The sequence below is a fragment of the Delphinus delphis genome, chromosome 15 (genome assembly GCF_949987515.2).
Source record: "Delphinus delphis chromosome 15, mDelDel1.2, whole genome shotgun sequence".
NCBI lineage: Eukaryota > Metazoa > Chordata > Mammalia > Artiodactyla > Delphinidae > Delphinus > Delphinus delphis.
In genome coordinates, this window is record NC_082697.1 from 15422903 (window position 1) to 15438298 (window position 15396).

General features: G+C 49.0%; 1 protein-coding gene across 3 annotated transcripts in view; it reads left to right on the plus strand.

Moving 5' to 3' along the window:
- ADA (adenosine deaminase) overlaps positions 1–15396 on the plus strand; it is a 118220-nt gene that overhangs the window by 8209 nt on the left and 94615 nt on the right. Inside the window, exon 1 of one of the 3 annotated variants that reach the window (XM_060030742.1) lies at positions 4856–4963. The exons of 1 other annotated variant lie outside the window; for it this stretch is intronic. The gene's annotated coding sequence lies outside the window, so the exon portion shown is untranslated. Of the gene's footprint in view, positions 1–4855; positions 4964–15396 lie in introns of those variants that run through there. One more of the 3 variants, XM_060030741.1, reaches the window with a different exon arrangement.

Genomic DNA, 15396 nt, shown 5'->3' on the forward strand with positions numbered 1-15396 from the left:
AGCAAGTTTGCTTTTCTGATTCCTGCTCAGACTTCAGAGGAACAGAAACCTGGCCTACAGTCTCAGAGTGGGCCCGGGTGGGGCACCAAGGATCTATAGCCCGAGAAGGGCCTGAGCAGAGCTTATGGGGCCAGTAGGGGTGGAGGGAGCTTGCTCTCAGGGGAAGGGCTGGGTCCACCCCGGGGACAGTTAATGAGTCCTGGTCCTGAGCACAGCTGGGTCAGTGAGGCCTGGGTTTAAATTCCAGCTCATCCACTGTCTACCTGGGTATCTGTGGATAGAAGCCTTCTGCTTCTCTGCACCTTAGTTTTCCCATGTGAGAAATGGGGGTGATGGTCAGGCCCACCTCCTGCATTATAAAAGACACCATATGTCACTTTCCAGGTGCCCAGGAGCCACTTTTCCTCCCTTTTTACAACTGACTGCCTGCTGATGTCAGGAATTCTTTTTCCAGAAGCAGGGCCAAGAGACTGTGGAGCGCTGTCCGCACTAGGAACATTCACAGACATTGCTAAGGGAGCCTCACTCCCCAGTGCAGGAAGCCGGGCTGCAGAGGAGAAGAGACCCCGCTTGCCAAGTCCTCACAACCAGGCAGCGGCTGAGTCAGAACTTGAACTCAGGGCCGTCTGGCCCCCCAGGGTCACGATCCTTCGCATACACGGTGCCGCCTCATCAGACAAGATGCTGGGGGCTTTATCACCCTCCAGCGGCCTCTCAGATCTCACTTTCCTAATCTCTAAGGTGGGTTTGAGGAGCGCTGGCTTCCCACCCCCACTGTTGTGAGCATCTCATGAGACGAAGCTGAGAGGTGCTTTGTCAGATGGGTCCGCTGGCGGGGGAGTATTACTGGGGCCACGAGGAGCTGTCTGGCCCTGCCAGGCAGGTGACTCTGCCCTGTGCTTGGCATTTTCGGTTCCGCAGCTCTATTTTAAGCCAGAGGAGGTTAGAGTTTGTTATGTGTGTTTCTCAGCTTGGAGAACCGTCAGCTGAGCAGTCACCAAAAACAGCAACACCCCAAGGCACTCCCTGAAGCTCTCCCTCCCTCCGCCTCTCCCTCCCTTCTTTTTCCTTTGGGAACCTGAGGGGACCTAGTGATTTTCCTCTGTCCCTTCATGCCAGAGTCGCACCGGGACCCATCAATGAGGCTTGGATCTTCTTCTTCCAGAGCTGCAAGTTTGCCAGCCTTGAGGACAACGAGATAGGTGACTCCAGGCCCTAACTGGGTCCTCTACACCTTTCAAAGCGCTTCACGTCCCTGAGAAGGTCAAGGTCCTTCTGAAAGCTGTAGGAGCCAGCAGGCCTTGTCATTCCCACATCAGGGAGAGAAACAGACTCAGACAGAGAATAAAGGCTGCCATCTAAGGTGCCACATAGTAGGTAGGACAGTGGTTAGGAAAGAACGTGAGTTTCTGAGGGAGCCAGACCTCAGTTCTACCTTGGACAAGTGGCTTCACCTTTCTGAGCCTCAGTTTCCTCATCTGTGACATGGGGGCAAAGGTATCTGCCTACCAGTGTTCCTGTGAGGATTAAATGAAAGCATGAAGGGGCACTCAGCACAGATTAGGTGCCTAGCGAATGTTAGTGCCCCCTCCACCCAATTAATGTCTTCTTTTCCTTTTCTACACAGCTTATTCCCCAGACCTACTGAGATCTTAAGGGATTGATTTTTATAGTTAGAATATAGTTCAGTAATTTTCCAGAAGGTCAGAAGCCCTGGGCATTTTCCCTGATAAGATCTCTCATCTCTCTTCTAAAAGAATGGATTATTTTGACCTCAGGGGATGATAGGTACCAGCTCCTTCGAGATGGCAGCTGTGGCTTTTCTGTAACTTGAGCACCATTTAGGGATCTGGGTGGCAAGAAATTAAAAGCTGCCTTTTGCTAATTTAAAGAACATTATAGGTAGGATTTGGCAGGGGTGGGGGGGCTCTTCCAGAATCTTCCAGGCACTGGAAGACAAGCTACATGGCTTGGGGGACCCAGAGAGATGGAACCTATTGTCTGGGAAACAGCATAGCCACACCCATGTGTGGGCACCATGGTTCCCAGGCTTGTGAAGATATTACTTGGGGAGGGTAGCGGGGGCGACAAATGACAGCTGTCTGAGCATGACCCTGTCTCTGGCTGTTGGGACCCTCCAGGGCTGCTCTGAGGATTCCTAACACGTGTTTGTGGCCATTTGGTTGGAGCCATTGGGAGTTTGTTCTTCACCTTCCTAAGGATGGATATCTTTAAGTTACTGAAGATACTAAAGCCTTTATTCTGGTTAATAATTTTAAAAACTGATAGAAGTATGGGGGGGGGGTTATTAAACCATTCTCTCTACTTTGGTTTACAATTGAGAATTTCCTCACTGAAAGGCTTTTTTGAAAGAGCCTTTTCTCTCTCTCCATCCCCACCCCCACATTTTCCCTGCTGTTCCTTTGGTCTGAGGATTGGATTGGATTAGAAGGACATTTACTGAGCAGTTACTAGACCCAAGCAGGGAGCTAGGCACTTAGCAGGCATCACCTCATGCAGTCCCCACAACAGCAAACACTTTTATGTCGCTGCGCCTTGCAGCATGCGGGATCTTAGTTCCCTGACCAGGGATCGAACCCATGCCCCCTGCAGTGGAAGCTCAGGGTCCTAACCACTGGACCGCCAGGGAATTCCCAACAGCAGGCACTTTTAATCCCACCTTCCAGAGGACGAAGCCAGGGTGCAAAGGGGTGCGGTGTTTTGCCTCGAGTCACGCTGTTAAGTAGGGAGGGGAGCCGTCCCATCCTGCTCTCAAGCTCTTGCACCTAAAGGCGATGCTTCCCCCACCCTGAGGAGCTGCAAGGGCTTCGGGCACAAGATGGCAGCTGCTGCCACGTGGCCATTCCAGCTCAGCCATTGCCCCCTCTCCTCCTGCCAATGCCCATCCCTCTCGTTCTCCAGTCAACATAAAGAATTGGAATGAAGGGACATCTGAATCACAGGGGCCAGTGCTTGCATTTCAGAAGACACATCATTGGCTGGAAAGAGTCAAGGCAATGAAATTAAAATGCCTGAGATGCTAAGAAAGGCACATGTTAAAGTAAGGACAGCACAGAACTGTGCTGTCGCATAGGGTGGCCACTGGCCGTGGGTGGCCATTTATACTTAAGATTGAATTTAATTAAAACTTCAGTTCTTCAGTTGCACTAGACACATTTCAAGTGTCCATTAAACACATACTACATTGGACAGAGCAGATACAGAACAGCTCCATCACCACAGCAAGTTGCATTGGACGTTGCTGGTACAGAGAGTGAGACTGTAGACTTTCAACTGGACTGGCTGGTTTTGAATCCTGCCTTCACCACCTACCTACTGGTATCCTGGGCCTCAGTTTCATCACCTATAAAATGGGGTTAATAATCCCGTAGAATTATTATTACATATCCAGCTCAGTTGGGACCAGTGGTTAGTCAACTAATCAAAGAAGCAGGGAATTATTATTATTATTATTATTTTTTTTTTTTTTGCGGTACGCAGGCCTCTCACTGTTGTGGTCTGTCCTGTTGCCGAGCACAGGCTCCGGATGCGCAGGCTCAGCGGCCATGGCTCGCGGGCCCAGCCGCTCCGCGGCATGTGGGATCTTCCCCGACCGGGGCACGAACCCGTGTCCCCTGCATCGGCAGGCGGACTCTCAACCACTGCGCCACCAGGGAAGCCCGCAGGGAATTATTTTAAATGATACACACCTTGAACATCTGCCACTCTGTTTTTTGAACGTGGGGCTGTTCATTGGCTTTTTGTGCTGTCCTCCTTACGTGAACTACACCAGAATCTACCTTCTGCTTTCTAGTTTTGGTTTATTTCAAGTGAGGCAAGGATCTGAAGACACTTGTGTAACAACTTGAGTGCAGAATCCCTCTAGATTCTCATGGTGATTTTTTCCAGATCTTTTGTAGTTGTTTCTTCCACACCTCATTTGGCAGCCTGTTTTAGCAACTCATTTTTATTGTTTTCCTAAAAACAAATCTCTTCCTTTTTGCACTCACATTTCATCAGCTTATGGAATATCTAATTAAATGACACCATGACAATAACAAATGTGCTGGCTCAAACTGGCTTGAGAACAAACCCAACAGATTTTTGGCAAACACCTCATTTGTCTTAGCTTGGGCTTCTCTAACAGAAGACCGTGGACTGGGGGTCTTAAACAGCAAACATTTATTTCTCACAGTTCTGGAGGCTGGAAGCCTGAGATCAGGGTGCCATTATGGTTGGATTCTTGGCGAAAGCCTTTTTCCTGGTTTACAGACTGCCATCTTTTCACGGTATTCTCACATGGTGGAGAGAAGGAGCAAGCTCTCCTATCTCTTCCTGTGAGGGCACTATCCCATCCATGAGGACTCTACCCTCGTGACCTAGTTACCTCCCCAAAGCTCCGCCTCCTAACACCATCACATTGGGGGTTAGGATTTCAACGTATACATTTTGGGGGAGACACAAGCTTTCAGCCCATAACAGCATTCTACTGGAGAGAGCAGAAGGGAGCAAGGGCGCCAGAGAGTGACCTCCTGTGAGCGTTCATTATGCCTGGGGCAGGAGTGTTGCACTCAGGTGGAACGGAGAGCACTGGTTAGCCTGGTGAACTGATTAAACAGACATTATTAAGGAGAGTTTCTTTGCCTCACTAACTCTGTCAGACTGTAGGGTGGAGTTGGCTCTGGAAGACACTTGCCCAGCCAGAGACTACATTTCCCAGCCTCCTTTGCTTCCAAGTATGACCATGGGGCTAGGCCCCACCAATGGAGTGTGAGTGGGGGGTGATGTCACTTCCAGGTGGGCGTCTTTAGGAAGCAGGTGAGCTTCTCCTTTCCTGCCTGCAATTTAGAGGTAGAAGGCCCGGAGGCCCAGGAGCTGGTGGAGCTGTAACATGTAAGTCACCCGGCTCATCACGTGAAGGAAAGCTGCCCTCCAACCAGGAACACCTGCCTTGGAATATTATGTGAGTAAGAAATAAACCTCTCTTGTGTTAAGCCACTGAATTTTGGGGTTTGCTTGTTATAGCAGCTACAAGTGAACCCTGATTAATAAGCTTACCTTATAGGGCAGTTGTGAAAATTAAATTAGATGATATGCATGTAACAGACTCTTAAATGGGACTTTCCTATTGTCTTGTATTTCCAGTTAACAGTTAAGCCTCAGTTAAGCCTCAACACAGGGTCGCAAGGTGCTGAATACCCCCATATTTCAGAAAGCCATGAGACACACACCAGCAGGACTGTTTTAGGGGCGTCATACCGGCTTTTCTCCCACTCCATCCCCACCCCCCTCAGCCTCCGCGAGCAGAAGACTAGAATTTGAGAATAATTTTCTAGAATAGGGAGAAATGATATACCTTTTCTGCTCTCCTGGGAGAAGAAAGGATCCCACACCCACCCCCATCCTGAGACGTCCCACTTGTAGAGATTTTGGGTTCCTGCCAGAAGTGGTGAGTGGTAGCTGGTTTCCCGACCATTTGTGAGGCAGGCTTGCAGATCCGCCCTCAGTGTGTGTTTGAGCAGAGAAAAAGTGATTAGAGAGAGCTGGCAGGAAGGGGGGCATCCTGTACACCCATCACTTAGCTGAACAAGAATGGGTGAGCTTCCCGTGAGCTGAATGGGTGCCGGGCCATCTGACCTGGGCCCTGCCCCAAAGGGATGATCCTTGTGCTTCCCAGGAAAGAGGACCCTGGCAGAAAGAGGCTGTGAAGTGCACTTCTGGGGACAGGGTCTAAGAGAGGTCAAGGGGTCCAGATATCCCCCAGCAGTCAGGAGACCACTACAGGGACCCCTGAATAAGCTAGTCATGTGGTCCAGGAACACTAGCCTTTAAACACTTTCCACACAAAAGGAATCCACCTCCCTGAGGGGACTCAAAGCAACACCAGCTACATTTTTTCCCCCCTTTCCTCCACTGCTCCTTCCAGGCCTCATAAACAGGAGAAGCTAGAACTCAAATGGGGAGGATGGAAAAGGTTTTTAGAGGGACCCTCACACTCTCTCAGTGCTGCAGAGGAATGTAATGCAGAGACTAAGGGCAAGTGTCCAGAGCCAGACAGCCTGGATTTGAATTCTGTGTCTCTAACTTACTAGCTGTGTGACCTTGGGCAAGTTACCTCATCTCTCTGGGCCTTAGTATCTGTAAGATGCCATTAATAATAGTACGTACCTCATATCCTCATAGCACTGTAAGGTGCCCGTAGTTAGACTATTTAATAGTTTATTAAATTAAATAACAATGCATTATTGAGCTGAAGGGTCAAGCTTGATTTAGAGGAGGTGTTAAATAGTATATAATTAGATGTTCAATCCATACTGAAAGGCATGGGGCAATGAGAGATTTGACTGGATGTGTTCAAAGGCAATGGGTGAAGAAAAACTAGATCCATTTATGTGTGTCCCTCACCAAATTCAGATTATTCAATAAGCCAGTTACACGTGTGACGTATTTAGATCAGTTTGGGACACATTGAAACCCTCAGTACATGTTAACTATTATTATTCAAACTTGTGCCAGGTCAGAAATCGAATCCCTTCTAAGTTTTATTAGTTTTGAGGGATAATAAGAATGACTATTTTTGTGGTGGCATAAAGCAGTGATTGTCATACTTTTTGGTCTTCATAAAACCATCCAACTGCGTAAAATATTTGTGAATCCAAATCACATTGCCAACTCCATTTGCAAAGTAGAAACAATGGGGAAAAATGAGCAAGTACTATATTTATAATCCTCCTCATTTTATAAAAGAATGAATTTCACAACCCCTCAAATGAGGAAGGTCAAGTTCGGAGTAAAAGTCTTACAGGTGGAATCCGTTTCGCTTGATGAGATTTCACTGTGTTGTCCTTATTTTTAGTACCAGTTCACTGGCTGGAGTTTGAAGACCTCAGATATAAATTCCCATAGAGTTTGCGAGCCTCCAGAGCCGTTATCCCCTTTAATTCTCACGACTCCCCTGTAAGACTGGGACCATGGCCTACTTTTTCTTTTGAGTATGGAGGTTCAGAGGGGTTAGATGCCTCGTTCAGGGTCACCCAGCTGGAATAAGAAATCAAGCCTGGCTTCAGAATCTCGATATTCCTGGTGAAATACGGTGTTTTCCTCTGGTTTGAATACATGTTGGAGGGGCTTTTCCTGTATGTGGTCATCCAAGCATGAAGTTCCTTTTCTTTTGGGACTCTGTCCTGTCCTAAAGCAGAGATTCTTTTCCCGGAGACAATACCCAAGGATCTGGGGATGAAATTCAGGGATTCCTGAACTTGAAAGGGAAAATAATTGCATCTTTCCACTGACCTTTAGCTAACATCTAGCACTTCAGTTATGAATGGAGAAAACAAAGTAGTAGTAGCAGTACCTATTTGTCACCAAAAGAAATCACAGGTATCTTCATATCACAAAGTAATTATTGTGGATATCTTGAAATGCTGTTTATACTCTCGCCACATTGAAATTATGATAATTGAATCTCGTTGTTTAATATATTCCTAAAAAAGCACATGTAACAATCTCACATACATTTTTTATTTTGGTTACCGTATTTCAATAATTTGTGTCCTTTGTAATCCCATGTATTTGATTTTATGTGTTTAATATGACTTGTCTGAGGAGATCATAGACTTTACCAGTTGCCCAAGGAGTCCTAGGTTCGTAAAGAAAGGTGAAGAACAATGTTCTAGAACCTTGAAGTCCTCCATTGTGTCCTCTGCATGTGATCAGCAGACGAGGGCAGAGAACGAGTGTGGAGGATGGTGAGGGGGGTTTATGGTCTGGGTCTGGAGTCAAGCCCATGGCCAGACCTCGGTCACTGTGGCTGGGAGATGTGGTCTCTCTCTGGGTGCCCAGGAGGGGAACAACCAGCCAGCTGCTGCTCCGTTATCATGCGTTTGCAATGGCTCAGACTCAAGGAGGCGCTGGGATCCCTTGTCTCGGCGATTTCTAGGGAGATGGTGGGGTGGCAAGTGCTGGGCACCAGGCACCATCTTGCTTATCTCATCCGCAGGTGCAACAAGTCTACTGTTGCATGGAGGTGGCACTGGGGGCAGCTAAAGCTTCTCCTCTCAGATCTTACTTCTGCTCCAACGTGCTGTCTGCTTTGTGCCCCAAGAACCCACAGTCTACAGGGGGCTGATGAAATTAGGACAAAATGTACATTTTTGCAAATATAACTGTGGCTTTTGCGTGTGCAGAGCGCTAGAGTTTGCTAAGCACTTTTGTAAGCTGGGCTTATCTCATCCTCACTGCCGCCCTCCAGCAAGGCAGGGCAAAGATGATCATTTCCACTGTGCAGAGTCAGAAACAGCTCACAGGGGAGAATTAGATGCTCAAGGTCACAGACTAGAGGCACAATCAGGGCTAGAACCCAGGCCTCAGTCACCATTCAGCAGACGCGTATTAAATACCTACCATGTACCAGGTCCTGTGCTGGGTTTCAGGGGCACAGGGATGAATCAGAAATCTACCTGGCTTCTAGGGAACAAAGCCCAACAGAACGGCCAAGAATAGACAGGTAATTACACTACCGTATACAATTATATTTGTCAAGACTCTTAGTTCAAGTAACAGGAACCCAATTCAAACTAGTTTCAGTAATAAAGGGAGTTTATTGGTTCACATAACTGAAAAGTTTAGGGAAGGATAGCTTCAGGCACAGCTGGATCTAGCAGCTTGAACCTAGTTGCCTGCCATCTGTTTCTCTTAATTTCTTGGTTCTGTGTGACTAAAGTTTTCAGCACTTCTCATGGTGGCAAATACAGCCTCCAGCAATTGAAGACTTACCTTCTAATAGTTTGCCCACTTGGGTCAAAAGATGGTACCTCTTTCCCAGTTGTTCCAGAAACAGTGTTGGGGTTTTGCATGGAATGGCTGAGCCTCTTGCCTCATGTCATCCTGGATGCGGATGAGGTGGGGGTGAGGTGAAGGCATAAGAGCGAAGGAGCCTGAGTCCCTTAATCATTTGGGGACTACCACATGCACCTACCAGAAGCACCTGTTAGGAATGTTACATAACCGAGAAACAGACTTTGTGCTTTAGACAGTGAGCAGTGGTGTGCTGGGGGGTGCTGGTGGCAAGAGTGGTCTGCCCCCAGAGGCAGGTGAAAAAGGGGTACACTGTGTTTAAAAACTTTTGAAACAATAATAAATGGGCTAAATGCAATCTGCTTTTTATTAACACCACGGGCCAGCAATTCTAAACATCGTCTGCATTAAAATATTCCTTCCCTAGAACACCACTCCCACCATCAACCCTGACCCTTTGGTATGCCACTGGATTTGGGGCCTACTGACTGCTGGAATCTGGTTTGCCAAGACATACATAAGGGTTTATTTATTTATTTTATTTTTGGCTGCCTTGAGTCTTCGTTGCTGCGCGCGGGCTTTCTCTAGTTGCGGCGAGCGGAGGCTACTCTTCGTTGCAGTGCGTGGGCGTCTCGTTGTGGTGACTTCTCTTGTTACAGAGCACGGGCGCTAGGCACATGGGCTCCAGGCGTGTGGGCTTCAGTAGTTGTGGCACGTGGGCTTCAGTAGTTGTGGCTCGCGGGCTCTAGAGCGCAGGCTCAGTAGTTGTGGTGCACGGGCTTAGTTGCTCTGCAGCATGTGAGATCTTCCCAGACCAGGGATCAAACCCGTGTCCCCTGCACTGGCAGGCAGATTCTTAACCACTGCGCCATCAGGGAAGTCCCCCATAAGGGTTTAAATAGCAATCTGATGGACACCCTTATGTACGTACACCACAGTGGTTAAGGAAACATTACAAATATGGCGGTTGCCACAAAATTTGGAAATAAGTTTAGATTTCGTTTGGAGATTAAATTCAGACACCTGAGAAATCTGGCTGAGTTGGTGAAAGGACCCAGGGGGACTTCACTTTGTACGGGGGCCACATCGGGACCCTGGACTGTCCGTCTGTCGTAAGCGGTGAGGCAGTGTGGATGCTACCAGGTTCTAAAACCTTGGGCTTTAAGGGGGTGAGAGTGGGCACAGAGAAGGAATCGAGAGAGGAAGGGAGGGGAATGGGACATGAGTGGGATGGCTCATAGATGAAGAGATGCAGGAGGGTCATTGGGACACGGAGGTCCAGCCCTTGAGGTGAGAAGGGGAGTAAAGTCAAAGTCAACCCCCGTGTTGACCGCCTGCTGGCTTCAGGGCTGGGAGGAAGCTACAGAAGAAGCCCGTGTTAAGTACTGCCCATCCGACAGGAGCAGATGAAGAGACTCAGCCCAGAGATGAGATTGGAAACACTTCCACGAAAGCCAGTGGTGAAGGGCCAGGGGGCAGCAAATGGAACATGGATAGGAACCAGACCAGTGTGGTGGGGCCACTTACAAGTAGGCTTGTTGACTAACCTTGCGATGTCCAAAAGGCCTAGGCTCCTGCCCTGGGGCTCGCCCTAGTGTTGTAATTAATTGCAGTGGAAGAGGAAAAAGATGAAGTTCTTGAGAATTGGCTAAACCATGACCCTGTTGCTAAGAATGTGCGTCAGACCCTAGACCACATTTTAGCCCTGGAGAGGCAGGTGGACTTTTTGATAGCACATGAAATGTGGTGGCCACACGAGGCTTCCCTTTCCCAGGCACCCCCTCCCCCGTGAGGCTGCTCGAGTTGCCCCTTGAAGAGGGTGCCCCACCTTTTGTTACTGCAGTAGCCAGGATGGCCATGGGCTGGTGGGCTGCATCCTTTGCAGCGCTGGACAAAGGACCAACGTGTATGTATATTGATGGGGATAATCTGGAAGAGAGGGAGAAATGGAAGATGTGGGGATAACATGGGGACAGTGGCAGGAGTCAGCACCTGGGCAGGTGAGAGGGGGTGGGAGCCAGGGCCCAGGGAAGGGTTGGCCTCGGTTAGACGTAGAGACTGCAACTCATGAAGAATAATCAGGGGCATCTGTGAAGGGGAAAGGAGTGGCCCAGGCAGAGGGGACAGCTTGGGGAGAGGCCTGGGCCAGAGTGGGGAGCCCCATCCATCCCGTGTAGCTGGAGCGCGGAAGAGGCTGGAAGACATAGCAGCATGGCGTGGACCCCACCCGGAGGGCACCTCTGAGCCCAGGAGGGCTTTAAGCAGAGTGACATAACCGTAACTGTGCTCAAGAAAGATCCATGTGGCTGTATCGTGTGGTCGATCTGTCCAGAGCTGAACTGTGGGCAGAGGGACCGGGGGACAGACACAGGTGTCCTGGCTCAGGGACCAGCAGGGGCTCTTACAGGCATCTGTCTAAATGTTTTAAGAAAGCTGCCGCATTCGACTCAAATAGGAAAGAATCCTAGGCCAGCTCTATCCCTGCCTCACCCTGAGGCCTTGAAACAGGAAGGGAATGGGTCCCAGGCTCCCAGGCTCCTCCCTGCTGGTGGTCATTCACCAAAATGCCACAAGGGGGCAGCAGCACATCACCGTTTTCTTCGTATTCTCATATGAAGTCACGCTATTAAACTTAACACAGATTTTAATGAAGTGGAGGGCTTGTTAAAACACAGATTTCCCGACCCCACTTCCAGAGTTTTTGTGGGTTTGGGATGGGACACAAGATATTTGCAATTCTAACCAGTTCCCAGGCGATGATGTTGCTTCCAGTCTGGGGACCCCACTTTGAGAACTACCAAGGTTGAGGATTGGGAGGGAGGGTCGGGGTGAGCTCTGAGCCACGCAGACACGGACACTGGGAAATCACTGTGAACTGGGCAGCCACTCCCATTTGTCAACTACATATTGACTTTTCTAAGCCCCATTAAATTCCCCCTCCCCGTATTTTTGTTTGTTTGTTTTTTTTTTTTGGCCACAGCGTGGCAGATCTTAGTTCCCCGACCAGGGATCAAATCAGTGCGCCCTGCAGTGGGAGGGAAAAGTCTTAACCACTGTGCCACCAGGGAAGCCCCCTGAATCGCTTTTTAAAGGCAAGACAGGGACTTCCCTGGCGGTCCAGGGGTTAAGACTCCGCGCTCCCAATGCAGGGGGCCTGGACTCGGTCCCTAGTCAGGGAACTAGGTGCTGTGAGCCACAAAAGATCCCCCAGTCAGCAACGAAGATCCCGCAACTGAGACCCGGTGCAGCTGAATGGATACGTAAACATTTTTTAATGAAAAGCAAGGTTCTTTCACTCATTCAATAATGATTGGGCTTGGTCCATCCTGGGCACTGTTCTAGGTCCTGGGAATCCATCAGTGAACAAAGCAGGGAAATTAATTCCCACCGCACGTGGAGTTTGGCAACAAATAGTAAATGTTATAAGTAAGTAAGTTACGTTAAAAGGTGCTAAGTCCATCAAGGGTATTGGAAGAGCTCAGGTGGGTTCTCAGTGAAATGGTGACTTGTGAGTCAGACTTGAAAGAGATCAAGGGGATTTGCCACGTGGGGGAAGATGATGTCAGGCAGAGGGAAGAGCCCGTGCAAAGGTCCTGAGGTGGGAGCAAGTCTGGTGTGTTTGAGGAACAGCAAGGGGGCCAGTGAGGTCAGAGCAGGGAGAGGGTAATTGAGGACAAGGGCAGAGAGGTGACAGGGGCAAGAGCGGGGGGCTTGTAGGTCACGCAAAGGCCTTTAGCTTTCCTCGGAGTGAAAAGGAGCGGCGTGGTCCGATGTGGTTTTTAACAGAATCCCTCTGGCACCCCCTGTGATGAGCAGGAGAAAGTTCCCACAGGTAACCGGGCAGAGATGACGGTGGCCCCAGCCAGGGGGGCGCAGTGGAGCTGGGGATGGTGGTAAGGGGTTATACACAAACACACACGTGCGTGCTATTTCCATAACTAAACCAACTGGGTCAATGTGATTATCCACTCCTCTCCTCTGTCCACGTGACCCACATTCTTGGCCTGAACCCTTTTCTCTATGTCCAGACCTGTGCCGTCTATGATCTCCAACTGCCTCTAGCCACACTGCCCTGGATCACTACCGTCTCCTTGAACTCAGAATGTCTAGGACATGCCCCTCCTATCTGCCACCAATGGGGGCTCACCTCTGCTCTTCCTGGTTGCTGGCGATGTCCCCCCCACCCTCCCCATCCCCCAGCAGAAAGCCCCGGGATGTGTTTGGCCTCTTTTCTCCCCTGCCGATCATATTCATCCTTCCAACGAGATCTCACAGGCATGGTCAGGCCCTGCTGACTCTCCCATCTGCTGCTTTTGTTTTTAATATTTAATTAAATAATTAATTTATTTATTTGGTTGTGCCAGGTCTTAGCTGTGGCAGGTGGGCTCCTTAGTTGTGGCTCACTGGCTTCTTAGTTGTGGCATGTGAACTCTTAGTTGTGGCGTGCCTGTGGGATCTAATTCCCTGACCAGGGATGAACCCAGGCCCCCTGCATTGGGAGCACAGAGTCTTACCCACTGCACCACCAGGGAAATCCCATCCCATCTGCTTCTGTTCCTTCTTTTCTACTCCCGTGGGCCTTACCTCTGAACATGGCAGTGACTGCATTCGGTATAGCCTGGTGGCCAAGAGCAGGGGCCCTGGAGCGGGACCCTCTGGGTTTGAATCCTGGTTTTGCCAGCTTTGAACTGTGTACACTTGAGCTGTTTCCTTAATTTCTCTGTACATCAGTTTCTCCATCTGTGAAATGGGCATAATTATACTTACTTCAAGGGGTTATTGTGAGGGTCAAGTGAGTCGTTACATAGAAGATGCTTGGAACAGAGCCTAGTATATTGTTAACACTCAATGAATGTTAGCTCTCATTTTTATTAGTTTTGCAATAAGTCTTTATTGAGCACCTATTATGTGTAGAAACCTCCATCATACTCAGAGATAATCTGACCCAAGAGAAAGAGCACAGGCCTTAACTCAGCAATCCCCCTCCTAGATACATATCCAACAGACATGTTTACCAATATCTAGCAGAAGACATACACTAGAATATTCACCATGCCTTATTCATAATAGCCTCAAACTGGAAACTACCCAAATGCCCACTGAATGTAGAATAGGTGAATAAAATGTGCTCTATTTACACAATGGAATATTATACAGTGACAAGAAAGAATACATTATTGTTACTTGAATATCATGGATGCAACTAACAAATATAACGGGGCATGGCTGGGCTGGGTCCCTCTGGCTCGGGCTTCAGTGGGGGTAGCCTGAGTTTCACCTGGTGACCTTTGTCCCCAACACCATCCCCTCTTCACAAACAAGAAGATTCCCAGCCTTTGCCTTCACATTAGTCTCTGACTTGCAAAGAATTATCAAGACAGGATGATGATGATAGCTTATTTTCAAGTGAACATAGAGGACTCACTCACCTAACATTCACAATACCCCTACGTGGTGGGTACTCACTCAACACAATGACCCTACAGGGTGGACATTACTATTTATGCCCATTTTACAGATGAAAAAGCTAAAGCACTAGGAGGTCAAGTCAAGGTAATGATAGCTAAAATGTTTATTTAAACCACATAATACTTTGAACAGCCCTCTGTGTTGAGTACTTCCATTATCCGCATTTTAGAGAAAAGGAAACCGAGGCACAAAGAAGTTAAGTACCCTGCCTGAGATCTCAGCAGGAAACCAGCCAGGACCGGGCAGGCTGGCTGGGGCCACTCTTCATGGCTCTGCTCACAGCTTCTCAGGAGTGAGGTCATGGGCCTTACAGCAAACCTGGCCCAGAGCCCAGCAGCACAACCCTAGGACAACTCATTAATCACTCTGAGTCTCAGTTTACCCACCTCTAAAATGGGAATATCAGCGGCACTTTGTTTTAGGGATGTCTCAAGGGCAACGTGTGATTATGTGGGTAGAGCTCTTTGCAGAGAGAGCCCCCCCCGTAGGAATAGTTCAGTGCAAGTTCATTGTTCTCATCCTGGCTCTCAGGATGTTTTCAGAATTGTTCTGGGCAGCGTGTTCAGAGTTTACACTTGCAGAACCAAACCCACCAAATCTCAGCCTGCGAGAGACCACAGACCCAGCCTGGAGAGTCAGCTAAACCTGGCTTGGACTAAAATCCCACCCCAACTGCAAACCAGCTTTTGGACAGATCCCATTTCCAGATCTAGGCTTCCTCATCTGTGAACTAGAGTTAGTTCTATTTTGTGAAGATTAAATGGCTCCAGTGCTGCCTGTGATTCTCAAATTGGGGTACCCGGAGGAGGTGGTACCTGACCGAAGTACTGGAGGCCACCGTACTGAAGAGCAGGTCATTTACCACCTGTGTGCTGGGAATCGCCCTTCCTGGCTCTGTTTTGTACCTTAGAGCACTGCATTCCTGGCCTCCCAGGTCTTCCCAGTAGGTTTGACCGATGGGAGGCACTTCTGGGAACTGGGGGGTGGGAGAGAGCAGAAGCCAGGATCTGTCTCCCCATCTCCATCTGCCTTTTGTCAGGCACACGGCTGCATCTCCGTGGTGGCCCCTGCTCCCAGCAGACAGCCCTGCTGTGATTCCATCTTTCATCTTCTGGTCCCAGCTTCTGGGCT